General features: G+C 39.6%; 1 pseudogene; it reads right to left on the bottom strand.

The window, feature by feature from the left end:
- Positions 1–4,460: 4,460 nt before the first annotated feature.
- On the bottom strand, positions 4,461–6,916 carry LOC150015526 (HEAT repeat-containing protein 3 pseudogene; annotated as a pseudogene).
- Between the last annotated feature and the right edge of the window lie 12,784 nt (positions 6,917–19,700).

The following is a 19,700-nucleotide window of genomic DNA, read 5'->3' as shown; positions in this document are numbered from 1 at the left end:
TCATCTTCATCATTCAAGTTGTAGTATACTTCACTGGTGAGTACCCATATAAAATTTTACAGTACTGTATACATATGTTGTTAAAGTTACATAGGTTTAAGAGTGTAGAATATGTTTAAGAACATAAGTAGTGTTTATAAAAGTGTGGAAAAGGTTAATAAGGGAGTGGGAAAGGTTAATAAGGGACTGGGAACACTTTATAAGTGTGTGGGAAGGGTTTATAAAGCCTTAAAATATATATAAATACTAAAATAAATGTAAGGTTCCTACTTTGTGGATTTTCACCTATAACAGGGGGGGTCTAGAACATAATACCCGGGATAAATGAGGGAATACTGTATAGTAGCATATTATTGCCTTAGAAAAGAAGGAAACCTTGTCATTTGTAACAACATGGATTGACCCTGAGGGTGTTATGCTAAGTGAAATAAGTCAGACCGAGAAGGACAAACACTATATGGTCTCACTTATATGTGGAATCTAAAAACAAAAACAAAACAAAACTCATAGAAAAGAGAGCAGATTTGTGTTTACCAGAGGTGGGATGGGGTTGAAGAAGGGAGAATTGGATGAGGCAGGTCAAAAAGTACAAAATTCCAGTTATAACATAAATAAGTACTAGGGATAGAACGTACAACACAATGACTATAGTTAACAATGCTGTACGGTATGTTTGAAAATTGTTAAGAGAGTAAATTCTGAATTTTCATCACAAGAAACAAAAAAAAAACATTTTTTGTGTCTATATGAGATAATGCATGTTAACTAAATTTATTGTAATAAATTTTGCACAATTATGTAAATGAAATCAGTATTCTATATACTTTACACTTATACAGAGCTGTATGCCAATATACCTTTTTTAAATTGTTGTTTCATTACAGTTGTCTCATTTCCCCCACCCCAGTGCTCTCCCCTGCTCTGCCCACCCCATCCCCTCGCCCACAGTCAATCCCCACCCTATTGTTCATGTCCATGGGTTATTTATGCTAGTTCCTTTACTAAACTGTTCCCCTTCTTTCCCATCTTCTCTCCCTTTTCCTCCTCCCCTCTGGTCACTGTCAGTCTGCTCCTTGTTTCCATGACTCTGCTTCTATTTTACTCATTTATTTGTTTTGTTCACTAGGTTCCTATATTAGATGAGATCATATGGTATTTGTCTTTTGCTGCCTCGCTTATTTCACTTAGCATAATATTCTCCATTTCCATACATGCTGTTTCAAAAAGTAGAAGTTCTTTCATTTTGCTGAGTAGTATTCTATTGTCTAAATGTACCACAGTTTTTTGATCCATTCATCCACTGATGGGCACTTAAGCTGTTTTCAGGACTTGGCTATTGTATATAACACTGCTATGAACATAGGGTTGAATAGCTTCTTTTGAACTGGTGTTTCAGGATTCTTCAGGTATAATCCTAGTAATGGAATCACTGGATCAAAAGGCAGTTCTATTTTTAGATTTTTTGAGAAAATTCCATACTGTTTTACACAATGGCTGCACCAGTCTGCATTCCCACCAACAGTGCACTAGGGTTCCCTTTTCTCCATATCCTTGCCAGCACTTGTTTGTTGATTTGTTAATGATGGCCATTCTGACTGATGTGAGGTGGTACCTCATTGTGGTTTTAATTTGCATCGCTCTGATAACTAGTGATGTTGAGCATCCTTTCATATGCCTATGGGCCCTCTATATGTCCTCCCTGGAGAAGTGTTTGTTCAGGTGCTTTGCTCATTGATGTTGAGTCATATAAGTTCTTTATATATTTTGGAGATCAAACCCTTGTCTGAGGTATCATTGGCAAATATGTTTTCCCATAGGTTGGCTTACTTTTCATTTTGCTGATGATTTATTTAGCTGTGCAGAGACTTTGTAGTTTGATGTAGTCCTATTTGCTTATTCTTTTCTTTATTTCCCTTTCTCTAGGAGATATGTCTATGAAAATATTGCTGTGTGGGATATCTGAAACTTTATTGCCTATGATTTCCTGTAGGACTTTAATGGTAGTACAGCTTATGTTTAAGTCTTTTCATCTTGAGTTTATTCTGGTGTATAGCGTAAGTTGTTGGTCTAGTTTCTTTTTTTTTTTTTTTTTGCATGTTCCTGTTCAGTTCTCCCAACACTATTTGTTGAAGAGGCTATTTTTACTCCATTTTATGTTCCTGCCCCCTTTGTCAAATATTAATTGGCCATAGAGACCTGGGTTTATTTCTGGGTTCTCTATTGTGTTGCATTGATCTATATATCTGTTCCTCTGCCAGTACCAGACTGCTTTGATTACAGGGGGCTTGTAATATAGTTTGGTATGAGGTATTGTGATTCTTCCTACTTTGTTCTTTCTCAAGATTGCTGAAGCTATTTGGGTGTTTCCGGTTCCATATAAATTTTTGAAGTATTTGTTTTAGACTGTTATATATAACATTAGTATTTTAATAGTGATTCCATTGAATCTATAAATTGCTTTGAGTAGTATGGACATTTCAATGATGTTAAAACTTCCCATCCATTAACATGGTATATGCTTCCATTTATTTGTATCTTACACAATTTCTTTCTTCAGTGTTCTGTAGTTTTCTGAGTACAGGTCTTTTACCTCCTTGGTTAATTTTATTCCTGGGTACCTTATTTTTCTTGTTACTTTAGTAAGTGGGATATTTCGATATTTCTCTTAGTTTTAATCTCTGATATTTCATTGTTAGTGTACAGAATGCCTTCGATTTCTGAATATTGACTTTGTACCCTGCTATTTTGCCGAATTCACTTTCTAAGTTGAGTATTTTTGGTGGAGTCTATAGGGTTTTCTATGTACACTATCATGTCATCTGCAAATAATGACAGTTTTACTTCTCCCTTTCCAATTTGGATGCATTTAGTTTCTTTTTCTTGTCTGACCCTTGTGGCTAGAACTTCCAAAACTATGTTGAATAGAAGTGGGGAGAGTGGACACCCTTGTCTTGCTTTTGATCTTAAGAGAAAAGCTTTTACTTTTTGCCCATTGAGTATGATGTTGGCTGCAGGTTTCTCTTATACAGCCTTTATTATGCTGAGGTATGCTTCCTCTATTCCCACTTGAATGAGTATTTTTATCACAAATGGGTGCTGTATTTTATCAAATGCTTTTTCAGCACTATTGATAAGATCATATGCTTTTTGTCTTTCATTTTGTTTATGTGATGTATTATATTTATTGATTTGTGAATATTATATCATCCTTGGATCCCTAGGATGAATCCCACTTGATCATGGTATATGATCTTTTTAATGTATTGCTAAATATGGTTTGCCAATATTCTGTTGCGTATTTAAGTATCTATGTTCATTAGTGATATTGGTTTGTACTTTTCTTTCTTTGTTGTATATTGACCTGGTTTTGGAATTAGAATAATACTGGCCTCATAGAAACAGTTTGGGAGTATTCTCTCTTCTTGGATTTTTTGGAATTGTTTGATAAAAATAAAAGTTAGTTTTTCCCTAAATATTTGGCAAAATTCTCCTGTGAAGCCATCTGGTCCATGGCTTTTGTGTGTTGGGATTTTTTGATTACTGCTTCAATTTTGCTAGATGTTATAGGTTTATTCAGGTATTCTGCTTCTTCTTGATTCAGTTTTGGAAGATTATATATTTCCAGAAATTTGTTCATTTCACCCAGGTTTTCAAATTTCTTGGCATATAGTTGTTCATAGTAATATCTTATAATCCCTTGTATTTCTGTGGTATTGGTTGTTATTTCTCTTCTTTCATTTCTAATTTTATTTATTTGTGTCCTCTATTTTTCTTGATGCATTTGCTTAAAAGCTTATTGATTTGGTTTATTTTTTCAAAGAAAAAGCTCCTGGTTTTATCACTCATTTGAATTGTTCTTTTAATCTCTATGTTATTTAGTTCTGCTCTGATCTCGATGATTTCATTTCTTCTACTCTCTCTGGGCTTTGTTTGTTGTTGTTCCTCTAGTTCTTGTAGATGTAGAGTTAGGTTGTTTATTTGAGATTCTTCTATCCTTTTTGGTAGGCCTGCATTGCTATGAACTTTCCTCTCAGGACTGCCTTCGCTGTGTTCCATAGGTTTTGGAATGTTGTATGCTCATTTTTATTTGTTTCCAGAAAATTTTTGATGTCTTTCCTTGATTTCATTGTTAACCCATTCATTATTTAATAACATGTTATTCAGTCTCCATGAATTTGAATGTTTTTGAGTTTTTTCCTTAAGGCTGGTTTTTTTTTTTCAATAAAAAAGTTATTTATTAAGAGCTATTTTCTCCCAATTCAGATTCCATATCAAATGAAACAAGGTTACAGAATAGTCGATGAGAACTGTTTCTACAGAGAATGCCAATGACCTCATTAGCTCATTTGTATATTCTACTTAATAGGGAAATACAAATTCATTCACTTCACAAAAGGTAAACATAATTGGTTTAATTTTATAAAGCTTGTCTTCATATTTAAGTTAAAAATTCAGCTACTATAAAATGATATTGACTTAAAAGGGCACCCAAGGAATACTTTAGGTTTCTTTTTTTCTTTTCCTTTGCAAAATTTAAGAAAAATATGATTGGAAGTTTCTTCACTGCTCACAAAGAACCACCTGAGATACCTTTCTAAAGTTTCCACTCTTCACATTTTCAATGATTAAAAGATGCTGGGAACCTGGATTTAGAGAGCACCCGAAATGCCACTCAGTTCCCAGAGCTAAAAAAAAATTCTGATAGGTTCTGAAGTTCATAGGAACTTCAAATTGATATACAGGACAGAGACATTAAAAAATGGCTTTCCGAAATATATACTGCACACTCAAAGAAAACCGTTTAGTAGTGAACAACCCGAGCAAGAAGTGCCCTTTCTTTCCATGGTTCAAGCAGTCAGTCTTTTCTGAACACTTTCTTGATAAGCAATGAACCTTCTCAAATTCATCTTCACATTGTCGAGAATACAGAGCTGATCGGGGCTGTATTTACCTTTCCCTTCTTTTCAAATCATCTTGAAGACTGGCTGGAATTCTTTGAGAGCAGATAACAAGTGAATTTGAACGGAGGTCCTTTCCGCTTCTTTACCATCTGCAAACACGTCGAAAAGGGCGTCCAGGGCCTCTCCAGCGACTACCAGCGAAGGGTCCTTGGTGGCAGCCTCCAGCAGGAAGCACCCGATGGTCTTGAGAGTCTCAAGCGTGCCGTCTTCCTTGGCCAGGACGCTGCCCGTGATTCCCAGAATACTAACCACGTTCACTCTAACGCTGACGTTCGCGCTCTGCATGCCCGCTCTGCACAGCGTCATCAGCTGATCCGGGGTCACGCACTGAGAAATGTTCCTGGAGGCCATTGTTTGCAGAAGGGCCCGCAAGGCACTACTTATGGCTTCTAGAAAGTCCATGTGCTTAGTAAAATCTGGCTGAGAAAAGAGCAGGGCGGACAGGTGCTGCGCAAGGGCCTGAAGGGCTGGCGCTCCTCCCAGGTGCTCTGCCTCCAGGAGGGACACGAGACTCTGGAGGCACACGAGGGCTCGGCACTGCACGGTGTTCATCTTTCTAACCAAAGGCTTCCAAGCGGGGTCCCTGGAACATATGCCAACTGCAATGCTGTTTGGAAAGGCCGTTTTCTCAAATATCTTCCTTGGGGATGAGGAAGCTGGTGAGGGCAGCGTGGACCTCGTGGGACAGGCAGAGCGGGGAGAGCAGCTGCCCAGCGCCCTCGCAGAGGGAATCCTCCAGAAACGCCTCGCTCTCGTCGTTGCTGGAAAGCTCCTCCTCCCACTCATCCTCTTTGGAGGGACCTTCGCTGCAGCACATGTTGACGATGACTTCCAGGGCAGTCTGCTGTGCGGTCAGCAGCGCCAGGGCCTCTCTCAGCTCCTTGTCCGTGGGCGGCAGTAAATCCGAGATGAAGGCTTTCCTTCTGACTCTTCTCTTCGGCGGCGTCTCTTCCATGTCATCGTCTTCGATCAAACCGTCACGGCCGGCGCGCCCTAAAGCTTCCTCCGCCTCCGCGGCCGTCTGCAGCCTCTGCGTCTCAGCCGCCTTCATCCGAATGACTGCGTCCCCGGCGTCCACCTCCAGCACTTCGGAGAAGACCTTCAGGATGGCGTTGATGATTTCTGCTTGGCTCTTGGATGGAATGATGTCCTTCAGGTTCCAAACTGTGCCTGCCACCAATGTCTTTAGCAGACTGTGTTCCATGGAAGTGACCGGGAACATCATTGCTGACTCCAGCACACGCAGGGCTGGGTCACTGAAAGACTTCAGGAGCTCTGGGTTATCTTCGGTGACCGTCTTCAAGCAATAGGCTACTGAAATAGCCAGGTCAACATTGGTGGAAAACCTACTTAAATACTTGATTAGAATCTCCAAACACCCTTCTTTGTTGAATATAGATACTGCTCTACTGCAGCATTCACACACGTTCCACAGCACGTTCACAGCCTCGTTGGCGGTGCTCTCCACAGCGCTTCTACTCCTGTCTTTTTCTTTCTGTAGAGACATCTCGTCCGAATCCAGCCCAGCGCTACACTCCCTGAGCAGTACCACCAGAGGAGTCATGATGTCCTTAGTCACCATGTCGTCACAAACTTCAAAACCTCCACAGGCGCTGAGGTTTCTGAGCGCGCCGGCCGCCGTCTCCCTCACCGCCAGGCTGGGGTCGAGCAGCAGCGGCCCGAGGCGGCGCACGGCGTCCTGGCGCGCCAGGTCGGGGAGAGCCGGCCGCTGCTGCACCAGCCGGGCCAGCCCCACGCAGGCGCACTCGCGGACCTCGGTGCTCGGGTGCTGCAGCTTCTGCAGGAGCTCCGCAGCCGGCCCGTCGTCGTCCTCTCGCTCGGACCCGTCCTGCGCCGCTGCCAGCTCGGCCTGGCAGCCGCCCGTAGGGGAGAACTGAGGTCTCTTGAAGCGCTTTGTCCTGCTCTTGCCCATGGCAGCAGCGCTGGGGGGAAGAACGGCGAGACGCGACGGCGGCCCAGCCGGCGGCGGGCCCGTGCCCAGGGGTGTGGTCCGTGGGGCGGCTCAGCTGGGCCGGCAGCCTAAGGCTGGTTTTTAGTTTCAAGCTGTTGTGATCTGAGAATATGCTTGATATAATTTTAATTTTCTTGAATTTGTTGAGGCTTGTTTTGTGTCCTGCCATGTGGCCTAGCTTTGAAAACGTTTCAGATGTACTTGAAAAGAATGTATATTTTTCTTTCTGGGGGGTGAAATGTTCTGTATATATCAAGTCCATTTGATCTAGAGGGTTGTTCAGTGCCACAATATCTTTGATGTTTCTTTGCTTAGAAGATCTATACATTGTTGACAACGAGGTGTTAAAATCCTTTACTATGATTGTGTTGCTGTCAATATCCTTCTTGAAGTCCTTCAAGATTTTTCTTATATATTTGGGTGATCCTCTGTTGGGTACATATATGTTTACAAGGTTTATATATTTTTGATGGATTATTCCCTTTAGTATTATGAAGTGTCCTTCTTTGTCTCTTTTTATGGACTTTGTTGTGAAATCTATTTTGTCTGATATAAATATTGCCACCCCACCTTTTTATTTCATGTCTATTTGCTTGAAATACATTTTTTCATCTCTTCACATTCAGTCTTTGTAGATCTCTTTTTCTGAGGTGAGTCTCTTGTGGACAGCATATAGGTGGGTCATGTTTTCTTATCCATTCAGCTACCCTATGTCTTTTGGTTGAAGCAATTAATCCATTTCATTTAAAGTTATTATTTATAGTAACTTATTCATTGTGATTTTTTTTTTCCCTTGGTACCTGTGTTCCTCTCTCTCTCTTTCTTTTTCTTCATCTTCCTAAAGAAGTCTCTTTAGCACCTCTTGCAATGCTGGTTTGGTGGAGATGTATTCTTTCAGTCTTCTTTTTTCTGGAAAACTCCTTATTTCACCTACCATTTTGAATGAGAGCCTTGTTGGGTAGAGTAGTCTTAGTTTTAGGCCTTTGCTTTTCATTGCTTGGAATATTTTTTTGCTGTTCCCTTCTGGTGTGTAGTGTTTCTGTTGAGAAATCAGCTAATAGCCTTGTCAGAGCTCCCTTGCATGTTATTAATTGTTCATCTCTTGCTGCCTTTAGGATTCTCTCTTTGTCTTTGAACATTGGCATTTTAATTATGATATGTCTTGGAGTGGACCTCTTTGGGTTTATATTCATTGATAGCTACTGTGCTTCCTGGACTTACAAGACCTTCTCTCTCATCGAGTTTGGGAAGTTTTCGGTCATTACTTTTTCAAACAGGTTTTCTATACTTTGCTCCTCTTCTCCTTCCTCTGGTATCCCTATGATATGGATATTATTATGTTTCATCTTGTCCTGCATCTCTCTTAAACCCTCTTCATTCTTTTTTAGTCTTTTTTTCAATTTGTTGCACAGTTTAGGAATTTCTTTCTATTTGTCCTCCAGCTTGCTTATCTGATCCTCTGCTTCATCTGGCCTGCTTTTGATTCCTTCTACTGCGTTCTTAAGTTCAGAAATTATATTCTTCATTTCCTCTTGGCTTTTATTTTTATTTTTATTTTTTAACATGTGAATTTATTCTTTTTTTATTTTTTTAATAAATAAATTATTAATTAATTTTTTTAAATTTTATTTTTTGTTATTCAATTACAGTTGTCCCATTTTTACCCCATTGTTCCCCTCTCCCAGCCCATCCCTTCTCCCACAATTATATCCCTCCCCGTTGTCCATGTCCATGAGTCATTCATATACGTTCCTTGACTAGACCCTTCCCTTACTTATCCCCCTTCTCTCCCTCCCCCCTCCCCTCTACTGACAACTATTCTAGTCTTTGCCTATTTAGTTTGTTTGTTTGTGTTGCTCTTTAGTTTCCTGTATTGGGTGATATCATATGGTATTTTGCTTTCTTTGCCTGGCTTATTTCACTAAGCATAATTCTCTCTAGTTCCATCCATGTTGTCACAAATGGCAGGAGTTCCTTCTTTCTTTCTGCTACATAGTATTCCATTGTGTAGATGTACCACTGTTTTTTGATCCACTCATCTACAGATGGGCACTTAGGCTATTTCCAGCACTTAGCTATTGTAAACAGGGCTGCTATGAACATAGGGGTGCATAAGTTCTCTTGAATTAGGGTTTTAGGATTTTTCGGGTATAATCCTGGCAGTGGAATCACTGGTTCAAATGGCAGTTCCATTTTTAGTTTTTTGAGGTAATTCCATACTGTTTTCCGTAGTGGCTGCACCAGTCTGCATTCCCACCAACAGTGCAGTGGGGTTCCTGTTTCTCCACATCCTCGCCAGCATTTGTTGTTTGTTGATTTGTTGATGATGGCCATTCTGACAGGCGTAAGGTGGTATCTCATTGTGGTTTTTACTTGCATCTCTCTGATGGCCAATGATGTTGAGCATTTTTTCATGTGCCTATGGACCTTCTGTATGTCCTCTTCAGAGAAGTGTTTGTTCAGGTCCTTTTAATTGGGTTGTTTGTTTTCTTGATGTTGAGTCGTATAAGCTCTTTATATATTTTGGAGATCAGTCCCCTGTCTGTGATATCATTGGCAAATATGTTTTCCCATATGGTTGGTTTCCTTTTCATCTTGCTGATGTTTTCTTTTGATGAGCAGAAACTTTTTAGTTTGATGTAGTCCCATTTGTTTATTTTTTCCTTTATTTCTCTTGCCTCAGGAGATGCATCCGTGAAGATATTGTTACGTGTGATATCTGAAATTTTCTTGCCTATGTTTTCCTCTAGGACTTTTATGGTATCACGGCTTACATTTAAGTCTTTAATCCATCTTGAGTTTATTCTCATGTGTGGTGTAAGTTGGTGGTCTAGTTTCATTTTTTTGCATGTCCCTGTCCAGTTCTCCCAGCACCATTTGTTAAAGAGGCTCTTCTCACTCCATTTTATGTTCCTTCCTCCTTTATCAAAGATTAGTTGAGCATAGAGGCCTGGGTTTATTTCTGGGCTTTCAATTCTCTTCCACTGATCTATATGTCTGTTCTTATGCCAGTACCAGACTGTTTTGATCACAGTGGCTTTGTAGTATTGTTTGATGTCTGGTATCGTGATTCCTCCTGCTGTGTTCTTCTGTTTCAAGATTGCTTTTGCTATTCGGGGTCTTTTCTGGTTCCATATGAATTTTTGGAGGATTTGTTCTAGGTCTGTGAAATATGTCATTGGTATTTTAATAGGGATTGCATTGAATTTGTAAATTGCTTTGGGTAGTATGGCCATTTTGATGATGTTGATTCTTCCCATCCAAGAACATGGTATTTGCCTCCGTTTATTTGTATCTTCCTTAATTTCTTTCTTCAATGTTGCATAATTTTCAGTGTACAAGTCTTTTATCTCTTTGGTTAAGTTTATTCCTAGGTACTTTATTTTTCTTGTTGCTATAGTAAATGGTATTTTCTTTTTTGCTTCTGTCTCTGAGATTTTATTGTTGGTGTACAGAAATGCCTTAGATTTCTGTATATTTATTTTGTACCCTGCTATTTTGCCAAATCCACTTATTATATCGAGTAGTCTTTTAGTAAAGTTTATACGGTTTTCTAGGTATACTATCATGTCGTCTGCAAATAGTGATAGTTTTACTTCTTCTTTCCCAATTTGGATGCCTTTTATTTCTTTGTCTTGTCTGATTGCTGTGGCTAGGACTTCCAACACTATGTTGAATAGAAGTGGGGAGAGTGGACAGCCTTGTCTAGTTCCTGATTTCAGGGGGAATGCTTTCAGTTTTTGTCCATTGAGTATGATGTTGGCTTCGGGCTTCTCATATATAGCCTTAATGATGTTAAGGTATGCTCCCTCTATTCCCATTTTGCTGAGTGTTTTCAACATAAATGGGTGTTGTACTTTATCAAATGCTTTTTCTGCATCTATAGATATGATCATGTGATTTTCGTCTTTCATTTTGTTTAGGTGATGTATTATATTTATTGATTTGCGAATATTAAACCATCCTTGCATCCCTGGGATGAATCCCACTTGATCATGGTGTATGATCTTTTTGATGTATTGTTGGATCCTGTTTGCCAAAATTTTATTGAGGATTTTAGCATCTATGTTCATCAGTGATATTGGCCTGTAGTTTTCTTTCTTTGCTGTGTCTTGACCTGGTTTTGGGATGAGGGTAATACTGGCTTCATAGAAAGAGTTTGGGATTTTTCCCTCTTCTTGGATTTTCTGGAATAGTTTGAGAAGGGTAGGAGTTAGTTCTTCCCTAAATGTTTTGTAAAATTCGCCTGTGAAGCCATCCGGTCCAGGGCTTTTGTGTGCGGGGAGATTTTGGATTACTGTTTCAATTTCCTTCTTTGTTATTGGTCTGTTGAGACTTTCTACTTCTTCTTGATTCAGTTTGGGAAGGTTATATGTTTCTAGAAATCTGTCCATTTCTACTACGTTGTCAAATTTCTTGCCATATAGTTGTTTGTAGTAATTTCTTATAATTGTTTGTATTTCTGAGGTATCAGTCGTGATTTCTCCTCTTTCATTTCTGATTTTGTTTATTTGGGTCTTCTCTCTTTTTTTCTTAATGAGCCTGGCTAGAGGCTTGTCAATTTTGTTTATTTTTTCAAAGAACCAGCTCCTAGTTTTGTTGATTTTTTGGATTGTTCGTTTAGTTTCTATGTCGTTTAATTCTGCTTTGATCTTGATGATTTCCTTTCTTCTTTTTGCCCTAGGCTTTGTTTGTTGTTGCTGTTCTAGTTCTTGTAGCTTTATGGTTAGATTTTTTATTTGAGATTCTTCTGGCCTTTTCAGATATGCCTGTATTGCTATGAACTTCCCTCTTAGGACTGCTTTGCTGTGTCCCATAGGTTTTGGGCTGTTGTGTGTTCATTGTCATTAGTTTCTAGAAATTTCTTGATCTCCTCTTTGATGTCATTGTTAACCCATTCATTATTTAAGAGCATGTTATTCATTCTCCATGAGTTTGGGTGTCTTTGATTTTTTTCCTGAGGTTGATTTTTAGTTTCAAGGCATTGTGGTCTGAAAAGATGCTTGATATGATTTCAATTTTCTTGAATTTGTTGAGGCTTGTTTTGTGTCTTATTATGTGGTCTATCTTTGAAAATGTCCCATGTGCCTTTGAAAAGAATGTATATTTTGCTTCTTTGGGGTGAAAAGTTCTATATATATCAGTTAAGTCCATGTGGTTTAGTGTGTTGTTCAATGCCTGTATATCCTTGATGTTTCTTTGCTTGGATGATCTGTCTATTGTTGATAATGGAGTGTTGAAGTCCCCTACTATGAGTGTGTTGTTGTTAATATCCTTCTTGTGGTCTTCTAGTATTTTCTTTATGTATTTGGGTGCTCCTATGTTGGGTGCATATATGTTTATCAGTGTTATATCTTCTTGAGGGATTGTTCCTTTAAGTATTATGAAATGTCCTTCTTTGTCTCTTTTTATTGCCCTTGCTTTGAAATCCGTTTTGTCTGATATGAGGACTACTACCCCAGCTTTTTTTTCAGGTCCATTTGCTTGTAATATTTTTTTATATGCCTTTACTTTCAGTCTGTGTAAATCTTTTGTTTTGAGGTGTGTTTCTTGTAGACAGCAAATATGTGGGTCCTGTTTTCTTATCCATTCTGTTACCCTATGTCTTTTAATGGGAGCATTTAATCCATTTACATTTAACGTTATTATTGACATGTATTTATTCATTTCCCTTTTGTATTTCTGTTCCTCTACTCTTTTTTTTGTTTTTTCTCTTCCCTTTTCTTAGAATATTCCCTTTAGCATCTCTTGCAATGCTGGTTTTGTGGAGATGTATTCTTTTAGTCTTCCTTTGTCTGAGAAACTCCTCATTTCACCTTCTATTTTGAATGAGAGCCTTGCTGGGTAGAGTATTCTTGGTTGTAGGCCTTTGTTTTTCATTGCTTGAAATATTTTTGACCATTCCCTTCTGGCTTGTAATGTTTCTGTTGAGAAATCGGTCGATAGCCTTATTGGAGCTCCCTTGTAAGTTATTTGCTGTTTTTCTCTTGCTGCTTTTAGGGTTCTCTCTTTGTCTTGGAATGTTGCCATTTTAACTATGATGTGCCTTGGAGTGGGTTTTTGGGGATTCCTCTTTATTGGAACTCTCAGTGCTTCTTGGACTTGCATAACTTTTTCTCTCATCAGGTTCGGAAAATTTTCTGTCACTATTTCTCCTATCAGTTTTTCAATTCCATGCTCCTTTTCTTCTCCCTCTCTTATTCCTATGATCCTGATATTATTTTTTGTAATGCTATCCTATAATTCCCTTACATCTTGTTCATATTTTTTCAATCTTTTTTCATTTTGCTGTATCATTTGAGAATTATTACCTACGTTATCCTCTAACTCACTAATCCGATCCTCTGCTTCGTTTAGTCTGCTTTTGACTGATTCTACTGTGTTTTTCAGTTCAGAGATTGCATTCTTCATTTCTTCCTGGTTCTTGTTGATAGTTTCTGTGTCTTTTTTTATGCTGGTGTAGTTCTCTGCAAGTTCTCTGTAATTTTCTTGGAGCTGTTGGTAACTTCCTTGGAGGTTGTCATAGTTGTTTTTGAGGTTTTCAAGCATATTGAGCTTCTTCACCACCATAGTTTTGAATTCCATGTCTGACATTTGGGCTATGTCTATTCCATCTACCTCTCTTTCTGGGGATTTCTCTTTTCTTTTCATTGAGAGGTTGTTTCTGCATCTTACCTTGTTGGATTCTTCTTGTTTGTTTTTCTGATTTCGATTTGTCTGCTTTGCCTTCCCACCTTTGTGGTATGAGATTTTTTATGGTAGATCTGGGGGTTTCAGTGGTGCAGTCTCTTTGACCTCCTGAGCCTGATGGTCTTGGGGTACCTTTTATATTGTTTGTTTATGCTGTCTGATTATATTTCAGATTTTTTTTTTTTTGTTAGGATATTCCTTCTGGCTTGTTAATTGAGAGTCACTCTAGCCACTTTATCTCGAATTCTTTTGTGGAGATGTCAGTTCAGCCTTCTTGTGTCGTCTTCTTTTTCTGCGTTCACAGCTGGTCTAATGTGATGGGTCAGAGATTCCTATTCCTTGCAGCAGTGGTGTGTGCGAGGTGGCCGGCAGGGTGCAATGCAAGGCAGCCAAGAGCCCACCTCAGGTCTGCCATGCCGCGCTCCAGGAAAGCAGGCCATGCTGCGCTCTGGGGAAGCTGGCGAGGTGTTTTTTTTTTTTTCACTCAAGCATCAGTGCGCGCCCAAGGCAGCTGGGGAACTAAGCTCAGGCCTGCCGCGCCGCACTCCTAGAAAGCAGGCCGCGCCAAGCTCCGGGAAAGCCCTCCAGGTGATTTTTTGGCTCGAGCACCGGTGGGCGCCCAAGGTGTCCGGGGAACTAAGCTCCGGCCTGCTGCGCCACGCTCTTAGAAAGCTGGCCACGCCGTGCTCCAAGGAAGCCGGCTGTGCCGTGCTCCGGGAAAGCCCTTGAGGTGTTTTTTGGCTCGAGTGCCGGTGTGCACCCAAGCGGCTGGGGAGCTAGCCTCAGGCCTGCAGCGCCGTGTTCCGGGAGTTGGTCTTTTGCCTCTTCGGGCAGGGCTGCAGACACTTGTGCTCAGTAGACATGAGTGTCTGTGAGTCGCTGCTGCCCGCTGTTGCCACGCCGCAGCCGCCCACTGTACCCGCACCTCCTGAGCGGGCACACGCAGAGCCTGGGCAAGTGCTCTAAGCTCCGGATTCCGGCCTGGTACTTTGGCCTGGCGCCCACTGGGCTGGCCAGGGGCGACTGCGCACAGTCTTCTGCGTATCCGGTGGGCCCTCCCTGCGCCCGTTGGGTCACTGATTTTATGTCTGTTGGCGTGTGTCCGAAGGGCCCCTGGACGCGCAGCCCTGCGCACCTGGGCCAGTGAATGAGGGCACTTCCCTATGCGCGCCCCCATGACCCAAGGGGAGGGTTGGGGGGTGGATGAGCGCACCACTGCGCCTGCTCTCCTCAAGAATGACCTACCACCCCAAAACTTTCCTCTGCTCTCCACCATCCACTAGAGAAAAATATAAAGGAGAATTATGTTCTCACTTGCCCGGCAGCACGCTGTCTCCTGTCCTTCAGCACCAATGCCACTTGGTCGAGTCCGGTCTCTGCCACTGGGCAGAGATCCGGTCTCCTTCCAACACCTCTCCTGGGTAGCCTGTGGTCGCCAAAAAGCCTTTGTGTACTTCCAGCCACAGCTCCGGCAGCCGTCCCAGTCAGGAATCCCGTTTCGTCCCCTTTTTCTCTGCTATCCTAACTAAACAGGTTGTTCCCAGATGGATTTTCTCTAATCCAGCAGTGCCTTGGCTCCACTCCTGCCAGTGTCCAGCTGCTCACTGAGATGTTCTGTCTGCAGTTAGCCCAAACTGCAGAAGGGTCTCTCCTCTTGGCTTTTAAAAAAATAATTTCTATGTGCTTCTTAATGCTGGTGTAGTTTGAAGAAACTTCCTTGTACTTTCCTAGAGTTCTTTGTAGTTGCGCTGGAGTTCTTTAAAGTTCCCCTGGAGTTCTTTTTAGTTTTCTCAGAGTTTGTTGAGCTCATTAAGCTTTCTTAAAACCATTATTTTGAATTCCTTGTCTGAGAGTTTGCTTGCCTCTATTTCAATTAGCACTGTTTCTAGGGATTCCTCCTTTCATTGCAATGAGAGTTGTTTCTTTGTCTCCCCATTTTAGGTGACTCTTCTTGTTTGTTTCTTCTTGATCTGATTTGACTTCCTGCCTTCATGGTGCGACCTTCTGTGGTAGGAATCTTGTGAGATTTAGTGTTGTAGACTCCTTGATTTCCTGAACGTGATGCTCTTGGGATGCCCTTTATGACATTTATTTGGGTTGTTTAGTTGTATTTTAGTTTTGATTGTTGTTGTGTTGCTCTTTGGTCAGTCCTTCCTCTGGCTAGCTGACTGAGAGTCACTCTGCCCACTACATCTTATATAATGTTGTTGAGCTGCTGCTAGAATAAAACCACACAACTCAGGCAAGAAACCTACAACCACAAAGATAACCCCACCCTCAATCACACTATCAATTCCAAATGAGCCAGCATTAACAAGGATGTAAAGAGATTAAGATGATTATAAGAAAGGAAAAACAAATGAGAGTTGACTAACTGAAAGAAAAATGACTTTTGAGAGAGGTGAGGGAGGAGCAATAAGAGTTGCAAGTAGGGACAAGGCAATGAGAGAAAGAAAGTAAAATAAACATCATACATTAAAAAGGAAAGAAAGAAGAATGATGTGAGAGAGGGGAAGCATGTAGTATTGGATTTGAACAGAAGTTATAAAATATATAAATATATAAAATATAAATATGTGTATATTTAGTGTGTGAGAGAAGAAACACAAAAAAAAAAATAAGGAAGAAGAATAAGAAGAAAAAATAGGAACCAAATTAGAGAAAAGGTTTCACCATAGCACTTTCAACAACCTATGAACTAAGATTAATATAAGTGGGATGGGAGTAAGAGGTAAAATATAAATAAAGATAAGCTTAAGATATGTCTGGAGGAAAGGGTAGTGATTTTGTGATAATAGAGGAAGAAGAAATACTAAGAGTGATAAATGAAAACCGGGCTAAGGCAGGAAAAAATTCAAATTAAAATGAAAGAATGAAATGGCTGGAGGAAGGTACAAATGGAATAAAAAAGGGGAAATGATAAGATTTGAGAGTTGAAATACCAAAATAGTGAAGACCTATGAATAAAATTGCAGAAATGTAACAACTACCACCATATCCACACTCAGTGGGCACAGATTGATCAAGGTAGAGAGAGAATAAGTGTGCTTTATGAACAAGATAAAGAATGTGAGATGACTAATGACAAGAAAAATGGTTTGGGGAGGCAGAATAGGGAAGAAACAGTAAGAGTGCAGAATGGAAATGTGTTGTAGCAAGAGAAAAAATAGAATTTAAAACAAAAATAAGAGGAAATCAGATGGTAAAATGGAGTGAGAGATGGGAGGAGTAAAATATGAGATTTGAAATAAACATTAAAAACTAGTTACTTAAAATGCACAAACTGGGAGAACAAAAAATTAATGTTAAAAGGATATGTCAGAGACAAATAACTCATGTAGAACATCACAGCGGAGTTTGTCTTCTTAGTTTCTGGTTTTTAACACTTTGTTCTCTTTCTAGATCCACCCCTGGTGACATCAGATTATGTCCCACCTGTGCCTAGGCAGTCTGTTCAATACTACCAAAGGTCTACTGCCTGTGGCTGTCTCTTTCAGTTGTTAATCTAGTCACTCTATAATCTGCAGTCAGGTTTAAGCACTGGGCCAAGTAATTCCTTTGGGTGGGGCTATTACTTCCCCTCAGGCTGATGTCACTTGGAAGGGAGTGTCTGCTTGAAAGATGGCTCCTGCAGCACAGGAGATGAATCAGCACTGGGGTCCCATCTGCTGCTCCAATAGCTCTCTCTTCCAGACACCACCATCCCAAACTCACCCCAAGCATCTCTAGTCCACTCCACTCTCCCTCTGCCGGAGATCAGGGCAAGTGGGCATGAATGCAATCCTGTGTTCCTTCCTATAAAGAATCTCCCTATATCTTCAGCTGTCCCTCCCAGGTCAGCAAAAAACAAACAAACAAAAAAACAATCAATCAAACAAAAAGAACAGAACAGAACAAAATAAAACAAAACAAAACAAAACAAAAATGCTCCTTTTTGCTTCTCATAGCCAGATGTTATTTGGTTCACTCTCACTTCTCTTGCTGCAGGCCTGTGGGCCCAGCTTGGGGTCTAGACCCCAAACCTTTCAGGGAGAATCCTCAGGGCACTGAAACATCTCCTTGTATCCTCAGCTGCTGCCAGCAGGAGCTCAGTTGGCTCTCTTGCATCTCCTCCACAATCTGCACCAGACACACCCCAATGAAGAAGCCTCCTCCATCTGTCCATGGCTACAAGGCTTCTCTCCAGCCAGTGTTAAATTGGTCATTCCAGATTATTTCTCCACAATTAAGCTGTAATCCCAGATTGGTTTTAGGAAAAGGTTAGTGTAGCCTCCACTCACTCCTCTGCCATCTTGGATCTCCCAATATATCTTAATATAGCTGGAAAAAATAATTAAAGTATCACAAGTATTTGGGGTTACCTTTTCAAGTAAAAAAAAAACAAAAAACAAACAAAACCAAAAACATTTATTGTCTTCATGATTTCTGCAGATAAGTATTTTAAAAATTGCCTTTTGTATTTTCCCACACGTTTAGCATTTCTAATTTTCTTAATTTCTTCCTGTAGATATCAGTTTTTTTCTGATATTATTTCTCTGCAGGTTAAAGAACACCCTTAGCATTTTTTGTTACACAGATTTTCTTGTGATAAATTTCCTAAGCTTTGCTTATTCTACAACCTCACATTTGAAGGATGTTTTCTTTGGGTATAGAAATATTTATATATACATGTACATTTTACAGTCGGCCTACATTTTACTGGGATCTCCCTTGTAGGTAACTAACTGGTTTTCTCTTGCTGCTTTTAAGATTCACGCTTTACCTTAACCTTTGGCATTTTAATTATGATGCATCTTGGAGTGGGTCTCTTTGCATCCATCTTATTTGGGACTCTCTGTGCTTCTTGGACTTGCATATCTATTTCCTTCATTGTGTTCTGGGATTCATTGTTTTACATGGGAAATTAAACATAATTGTATTGTCATTCTGAGTGTGGTGTCTCCTTTTTCTGGTTGCTTTGAATATTTGATCTTTATCTTTGGCTTTTAGCAATTTGACTATGATATGCCTAGTTTTAGTTTTGTTTGTGTTTTTTTTCTATTTGGTGTTCAAAGTGCTGCCTTTTCATTATATAAGTTGATGTTTGTAACCAAATTGAGAAATATTCATTAAAAAATGTGTTCTATCAATATGATGTAATACATTCTTTCATATTTTTATGTTAAATCATCTTTACATTCTTTGGCAAATCCCATTTAGTCATGGTAATAATTCCTTTTTATATGCTATTGAAATTAGTTTGCTAATATTAAGAAGTTTGCTATATTTCATAAAGGATGTTGGTCTGTAGCTTTATTTTTTTGTAGTATCTTTGGATGGCTTTGATATTAGGGTAATGCTGATCTCATAGAATAAATTAGAAAATAATCCCTACTGTTCTATTTTTTTGGAAAAGTTTGAGGACTGATGTTTATTTTTTTAATGTTTGGTAAAATCCACTGGTGAAGCCCTCTGGTCCTAGGCTTTCCTTTGTGGAGGTTTTGATTGCTGATTCAATTTCTTTACTTCTTATAGGTCTGGTCAGATTTTCTATATTCTCTGAAACAGTTTTTATGATTTGTTTTTATCTAGGAAGTTGTCCATTTCATCATCTAAATGATTTTTAAATTAATATTTCTCAAATTTGGTTACATCTAAAAAAGAAAAAAAAATCTCATGGACATGGACAAGAGTGTGGTGATTGCTGGGGTTTGGTGGGTGGGAGGAAGGAGGTGAGAGAGAGTACAGTGGGGATAAATGGTAATGAACAGAGACTTGACTTAGGGTGGTGAACACACAATACAGTGTACAGATGATGTGTTGTAGAATTGTGCACCTGAAGCCTGCGTAATTTAATTAAAAAAAAAAAAAAAAAGCCTGGTTGATCTAGGTTGTCTAATTTGTTGGTACACAATTTTTTTACTGTATTCTCTTATAGTTCTTTTTATTTCTGTAAAGTAAATCATAATGTCAATACATTTTTAAAACTCAGGCATTGTTATTTTCAGTTTTAGAATTTTTTAAAATTATATTTTATTGATTATGCCATTATAGTCATCCCAATTTCCCCCTTTGCCCTCTTCCACCCAGCACTATCC

This window comes from Furipterus horrens, unplaced genomic scaffold (genome assembly GCF_987537825.1).
Source record: "Furipterus horrens unplaced genomic scaffold, mFurHor1.1.pri manual_scaffold_3, whole genome shotgun sequence".
NCBI lineage: Eukaryota > Metazoa > Chordata > Mammalia > Chiroptera > Furipteridae > Furipterus > Furipterus horrens.
The sequence above is the reverse complement of the archived record's forward strand: the minus strand, read 5'-3'. Positions and strand labels throughout refer to the sequence as shown.